This window comes from Furipterus horrens, unplaced genomic scaffold, assembly GCF_987537825.1.
Source record: "Furipterus horrens unplaced genomic scaffold, mFurHor1.1.pri manual_scaffold_1, whole genome shotgun sequence".
NCBI lineage: Eukaryota > Metazoa > Chordata > Mammalia > Chiroptera > Furipteridae > Furipterus > Furipterus horrens.
In genome coordinates, this window is record NW_028327171.1 from 3,993 (window position 1) to 10,770 (window position 6,778).

Genomic DNA, 6,778 nt, shown 5'->3' on the forward strand with positions numbered 1-6,778 from the left:
CGGGCCGCCTATGGCGGCCGGCCCGCACACACACATGGCCAAAAACCCACGTCCGCGCGGGGAACAAAGCCCACGAGAGGGAGGAACTGACTCCTCCGCTCTCTGTCTCGCTTTGCACGTCCATGATCCTTCCGCAGCTTCACCTACGGATCCGAGCGCGGCACTGCCCCTCCTGCCCACGGGGAGGAGAGCATCCCTCGGGCCGCCCAGCGACGGAAGACTAGAACACACTCAGACACGTCACGTGCGTCTCACCGCACGGGTCCATCCGGAGCGACAAACCCGGGACCACGCGGCCGGGCGTCCCCCATAACGGCCCCACAGGCGCCCGGGGGGTTCCCGCCTTCCCCAACGAGCCCCCATCGCCACCGAGTGCGCATGGTGGGCCCAGGTAGGCGGAGTCCGCGCAAGGGTGAGTAAAAGGCAACCGGGGCAGGGGAGAGGTACGCCAGCAACGTATCCCCCCAGCCCCCTCACCCGACGGCTCGCCCCGCCCCCGAACGGGACGAAACGCCCCCGAACAGAGACGGGCACGCGACACCCCCAGGGGTCTTTAAACCTCCGCGCCGGAACGCGCTAGGTACCTGGAAAGGGTGGAGGAGAGCGAGCGGCGGGGGTTGCCGTGCCGGGGAGAACGGACGCGGCACGCTCCACACACCCACGGAGCGGGCGACACAACCGCAGCCCAACCGCGATGACGTCGCCACCTTTCCCCGCCTCACGCATCCCGGGCCTACCCGGACATCCCCCACAACCCCACAACCACCGAACGCCGCACCCACACCCCTCCGCGCCTCCCCGCAAACCCGCGCAGCCCAGGCCCCTATCGCCGCGCTGGCAGGCGAGGGGCTGCGGTGGGAAGCGGGATGGCGAGCAGGGAGGCACGGTCGGGGGAAGGGGAGGGGCCGGCGCAGCCGGCGAGGGAGCGATGACGCCGGGATACCCGAAACACGGAGCGGGCGCCTCACGCCCACAGTGGCGCCGCGAGCGGCGGGTCGCGGTTGGACGAGACGCGCCGGGACGAATGGACACAGGCGGGCGGGCAACGGGGGTGCAACCGGCCGGGAGGCCCTGAGGCACGCACGGCCCTCCCCGAGCACCCTGTTCTCCTCCCCTGCGCCTACACTCCCCTTCTGCTCGTTCTCTCTCCGAGACTCTCGCGGGCCGCCAACGGCGGCCGGCCTGCACACACACACATGGCCAAAAAACCCACGTCCGCGCAGGGAACAAAGCCCACGAGAGGGAGGAACTGACTCCTCCGCTCTCTGTCTCGCTTTCCACGTCCATGATCCTTCCGCAGCTTCACCTACGGATCCAAGCGCGGCACTGCCCCTCCTGCCAACGGGGAGGAGAGCATCCCTTGGGCCGCCCAGCGACGGAAGACTAGAACACACTCAGACACGTCAAGTGCGTCTCACCACAGGGGTCCATCCGGAGCGACAAACCCGGGACCACGCGGCCGGGCGTCCCCCATAACGGCCCCACAGGCGCCCGGGGGGTTCCCGCCTTCCCTAACGAGCCCCCATCGTCACCGAGTGCGCATGGTGGGCCCGGGTAGGCGGAGTCCGCGCAAGGGTGAGTAAAAGGCAACCGGGGCAGGGGAGAGGTACGCCAGCAACGTATCCCCCCAGCCCCCTCACCCGACGGCTCGCCCCGCCCCCGAACGGGACGAAACGCCCCCGAACAGAGACGGGCACGCGACACCCCCAGGGGTCTTTAAACCTCCGCGCCGGAACGCGCTAGGTACCTGGAAAGGGTGGAGGAGAGCGAGCGGCGGGGGTTGCCGTGCCGGGGAGAACGGACGCGGCACGCCCCACACACCCACGGAGCGGGCGACACAACCGCCGCCCAACCGCGATGACGTCGCCACCTTTCCCCGCCTCACGCATCCCGGGCCTACCCGGACATCCCCCACAACCCCCCAACCACCGAACGCCGCACCCACACCCCTCCGCGCCTCCCCGCAAACCCGCGCAGCCCAGGCCCCTATCGCCGCGCTGGCAGGCGAGGGGCTGCGGTGGGAAGCGGGATTGTGAGCAGGGAGGCACGGTCGGGGGAAGGGGAGGGGCCGGCACAGCCGGCGGGGGGGCGATGACGCCGGGAGAGCCGAAACACGGAACGGGAGCCGCACGCCCACTGTAGCGCCGGGAGCGGCGGGTCGAGGTTGGACGAGACGCGGCGGGACGGGCGGACACACAGGCGGGCGGGCAATGGGGGTGCGACCGGCCGGGACGCCCTGAGGCACGCACGGCCCTCCCCGAGCACCCCGTTCTCCTCCCCTGCGCCTACACTCCCCTTCTGCTCGCTCTCTCTCCGAGACTCTCGCGGGCCGCCAACGGCGGCCGGCCCGCACACGCACGTGGCCAAAAACCCACGTCCACGCGGGGAACAAAGCCCACGAGAGGGAGGAACTGACTCCTCCGCTCTCTGTCTCGCTTTCCACGTCCATGATCCTTCCGCAGCTCCACCTACGGAAACCTTGTAACGACTTTTACTTCCTCTAGACAGTCAAGTTCGGCACTCTTCTCACCGCTCCGCCGAGGCCGTGGGTCAACCTCAGCGGGGCCGGTCCGAGAGCCTCACTAAACCATCTGATCGGTAGTAGCGACGGGCGCTGTGCACAAAGGCCAGGGACTTAATCAACTCAAGCTTATGACACGCACTTACTGACAACTCCTCCTCCGTGGGGAATAATTGCAATCCCCGATCCCCATCACGAATGGGCTTCAACGGGTTACCCGCACCTGCTGGCGGAGGGTAGGCACATGCTGAGCCAGTCAGTGTAGCGAGCGTGCAGCCCCACACATCTAAGGGCGTCACAGACCTGTTATTGCTCAATCTCCGGTGGCTGAATGCCACTTGTCCCTCCAAGAAGTTCGGGGACACCGACCGCTCGGGGTCGCGTAACTTATTAGCACGCCAGAGTCTCGTTCGTTATCGGAATTAACCGGACAGATCGCTCCACGAACTTAGAACGGGCATGCACCACCACCCACGGAATCGAGAAACAGCTATCGATCTCTCGATCCTGTCTGTGTCCGGGCCGGGTGAGGTTTCCCGTGTTGACTCAAATTAAGCCGCAGGCTCCACTCCTGGTGATGCCCTTCCGTCAACTCCTTTAAGTTTCAGCTTTGCAACCATACTCCCACCGGAACCCAAAGACTTTGGTTTCCCGGAAACTCCCCGGCGGGTCATGGGAATCACGCCGCCGCATCGGCGGTTGGCATCGTTTCTGGTCGTAAATACGACGGTATCTGACCGTCTTCGAACCTCCGACTTTCGTTCTGGATTAATGAAAACATTCTTGGCAAATGCTTTCGCTCTGGTCCGTCTTGCGCCGGTCCAAGAATTTCACCTCTAGCGGCGCAATACGAATGCCCCCGGCCGTCCCTCTTAATCATGGCCTCAGTTCCGAAAACCAACAAAATAGAACCGCGGTCCTATTCCATTATTCCTAGCTGCGGTATCCAGGCGGCTCGGGCCTGCTTTGAACACTCTAACTTTTTCAAAGTAAACGCTTCGAGCCCCAAGAGCCACTCAGCTAAGAGCATCGAGGGAGAGCCGAGAGGCGACGGGCGGTGGCTCGCCTCGCGGCGGACCGCCCGCCCGCTCCCAAAATCCAACTATGAGCTTTTTAACTCCAGCAACTTTAATATACGCAATTTGTACCTGGAATTACCAGGGCTGCTGGCACCAGACTTGCCCTCCAATGAATCCTCGTTAAAGGATTTAAAGTGAACTCATTTCATTACAGGGCCTCGAAACAGTCCTGTATTCTTATTTTTCGTCACTACCTCCCCGGGTCGGGAGTGGGTAATTTGCGTGCTTGCTGCCTTCCTTGGATGTGGTAGCCGTTTCTCAGGCTCCCTCAGCGTAATCGAACCGTAATTCCGCGTCACCCGTGCTCACCATGGTAGACACGGCGACTACCACCAAAAGTTGATAGGGCAGACGTTTGAATGCGTCGTCCGCGCCACGGGGGGCGTGCGATCGGCCCGACGTTATCTAGAGTCACCAGAGCTGCCGGCGCCCTAGCTCCCCGGGACCCCAACCCCACGGGGAGGGGGTGCTGGCCAAGGGGAGGCTGACCGGGTTGGTATTGGTCTGATAAAAACACACATACCCCCTGCGAGGGGGATCAGCGCCCGTCGGCATGTATTAGCTCGAGAATGGCCACAGTTCTCCACGTAGGAGATGAGCGAGCGACCAGAGGAACCATCACTGATTTAATGAGCCATTCGCAGTTTCACTGTACCGGCCGTGCGTACTGACACACGCATGGCTTAATCTCTGGGACAAGCACACGCTACTGGCAGGATCAACCAGGTAGCGGCGGACCTGAGCGAGCGAGAGCGACAGCGCCGAGGCGAGAAGCCAGGCAGACGGCGGACGCCTCAGCCGTCTCCTGGGGGCTCAGCGCCCGTCGGCATATATTAGCCCGAGAATGGCCACAGTTCTCCACGTAGGAGACGAGCGAGCGACCACAGGAACCATCACTGATTTAATGAGCCATTCGCAGTTTCACTGTACCGGCCGTGCGTACTGACACACGCATGGCTTAATCTCTGGGACAAGCACATGCTACTGGCAGCATGAACCAAATAGAGGCGGAGGTGAACGAGCGAGAGCGACAGCGCCGAGGCAGGAAGCCAGGCTGACGGCGGATGCCTCAGCCACCCCCTGGGGGGTCAACGCCCGTCGGCATGTATTAGCCCGAGAATGGCCACAGTTCTCCACGTAGGAGACGAGCGAGCGACCAGAGGAGCCATGACTGATTTAATGAGCCATTCGCAGTTTCACTGTACCGGCCGTGCGTACTGACACACGCATGGCTTAATCTCTGAGACAAGCATATGCTACTTGCAGGATCAACCAGATAGTGGCGTAGGTGAGCGAGCGAGAGCGACAGCGCCGAGGCGGGAAGCCAGGCGGACGGAGGACGCCTCTCCCCGCCCATTGCAGGGGCCAGCACCCGTCGGCATGTATTCGCTCGAGAATGGCCAAAGTTCTCCACGTAGGAGATGAGCGAGCGACCAGAGGAGCCATGACTGATTTAATGAACCATTCGCAGTTTCACTGTACCGGCCGTGCGTACTGACACACGCATGGCTTAATCTCTGAGACAAGCATATGCTACTGGCAGGATCAACCAGATAGTGGCGTAGGTGAGCGAGCGAGAGCGACAGCGCCGAGGCGGGAAGCCAGGCGGACGGAGGACGCCTCAGCCGCCCCCTGCGGGGTCAACGCCCGTCGGCATGTATTAGCCCGAGAATGGCCACAGTTCTCCACGTAGGAGACGAGCGAGCGACCAGAGGAACCATGACTGATTTAATGAGCCATTCGCAGTTTCACTGTACCGGCCGTGCGTACTGACACACGCATGGCTTAATCTCTGAGACAAGCATATGCTACTGGCAGGATCAACCAGGTAGAGGCGGAGGTGAGCGAGCGAGAGCGACAGCGCCGAGGCGGGAAGCCAGGCGGACGGAGGACGCCTCAGCCGCCCCCTGCGGGGTCAACGCCCGTCGGCATGTATTAGCCCGAGAATGGCCACAGTTCTCCACGTAGGAGACGAGCGAGCGACCAGAGGAGCCATGACTGATTTAATGAGCCATTCACAGTTTCACTGTACCGGCCGTGCGTACTGACACACGCATGGCTTAATCTCTGAGACAAGCATATGCTACTGGCAGGAACCACCAGGTAGAGGCGGAGGTGAGCGAGCGAGAGCGACATCGCCGAGGCGGGAAGCCAGGCAGACGGAGGACGCCTCTCCCCGCCCATTGCAGGGGCCTGCGCCCGTCGGCATGTATTCGCTCGAGAATGGCCAAAGTTCTCCACGTAGGAGACGAGCGAGCGACCAGAGGAGCCATGACTGATTTAATGAGCCATTCGCAGTTTCACTGTACCGGCCGTGCGTACTGACACACGCATGGCTTAATCTCTGAGACAAGCATGTGCTACTGGCAGGATCAACCAGATAGTGGCGTAGGTGAGCGAGCGAGAGCGACAGCGCCGAGGCGGGAAGCCAGGCGGACGGAGGACGCCTCAGCCGCCCCCTGGGGGGTCAACGCCCGTCGGCATGTATTAGCCCGAGAATGGCCACAGTTCTCCACGTAGGAGACGAGCGAGCGACCAGAGGAGCCATGACTGATTTAATGAGCCATTCGCAGTTTCACTGTACCGGCCGTGCGTACTGACACACGCATGGCTTAATCTCTGAGACAAGCATGTGCTACTGGCAGGATCAACCAGATAGTGGCGTAGGTGAGCGAGCAAGAGCGACAGCGCCGAGGCGGGAAGCCAGGCGGACGGAGGACGCCTCAGCCGCCCCCTGGGGGGTCAACGCCCGTCGGCATGTATTAGCCCGAGAATGGCCACAGTTCTCCACGTAGGAGACGAGCGAGCGACCAGAGGAGCCATGACTGATTTAATGAGCCATTCGCAGTTTCACTGTACCGGCCGTGCGTACTGACACACGCATGGCTTAATCTCTGAGACAAGCATGTGCTACTGGCAGGATCAACCAGATAGTGGCGTAGGTGAGCGAGCAAGAGCGACAGCGCCGAGGCGGGAAGCCAGGCGGACGGAGGACGCCTCAGCCGTCTCCTGGGGGGTCAGCGCCCGTCGGCATATATTAGCCCGAGAATGGCCACAGTTCTCCACGTAGGAGACGAGCGAGCGACCACAGGAACCATCACTGATTTAATGAGCCATTCGCAGTTTCACTGTACCGGCCGTGCGTACTGACACACGCATGGCTTAATCTCTGGGACAA

General features: G+C 62.5%; 1 pseudogene; it reads right to left on the reverse strand.

The window, feature by feature from the left end:
• Nucleotides 1-2,445: 2,445 nt before the first annotated feature.
• On the reverse strand, nt 2,446-4,329 carry LOC150020461 (18S ribosomal RNA; annotated as a pseudogene).
• Nucleotides 4,330-6,778: the final 2,449 nt, after the last annotated feature.